Below are 799 nucleotides of genomic sequence, written 5' to 3' on the forward strand. Positions count from 1 at the left end.
TAGTCCGAGGATCTTGCCAAGATATTGATGGTCGAGACCATTCGATTTCATTGCTCCGGCCGTTATCTCCTCCCCCTAAGGTCGGATATGTGGACTCATCAATTTGTGAGTCTTCGTATCTGGCCTTAAAGAAATCACCGGTTGTTGGCTCAAGATACTTTATAATGGTTGGAGAGTCATATCCAACGTATATTCCCATCCTTCTCTGTGGTCTCATTTTTGTTCTCTGTGGTGGAGCAATTGGAACGTAGACGACACATCCAAATGTTTTGATGTGGGACACGTCTGGCTCATGACCCGTGATTAACTGGGATGGTGAATATCTATGCTCACTAGATGGCCTGATGCGAATCAGTTCTGCTGCATGTAATACTGCATGTCTCCATGCTGACACCGGGAGTAAAGACCGCATTAGTAATGGCTGGGCTATCAGCTGGATACGTTTAATGAAAGATTCGGCCAAGCCGTTCTGTGTATGTACATGTGCCACGGAGTGTTCTACACTTACCCCCATGGACATACAATACTCATTAAACGTCTGGGACGTAAACTCACCAGCATTGTCTAGACGTATAGTCTTTAGAGGAAAGTCTGGAAAGTGTGCCCTCAGTCTTATTATCTGAGCAAGCAGGCGTGCAAATGCCAGGTTTCGTGTGGATAGTAGACAAACATGTGACCATCTGGTTGATGCATTAATCAGAACCATAATGTATATGAACGTCCCATTAGGTGGGTGTATTGGTCCACATATGTCTCCCTGAATCCTTTCCAGAAAGTTTATGATCTCTTTATTAACTTT

Source organism: Brassica oleracea, chromosome C9 (assembly GCF_000695525.1).
Source record: "Brassica oleracea var. oleracea cultivar TO1000 chromosome C9, BOL, whole genome shotgun sequence".
NCBI lineage: Eukaryota > Viridiplantae > Streptophyta > Magnoliopsida > Brassicales > Brassicaceae > Brassica > Brassica oleracea.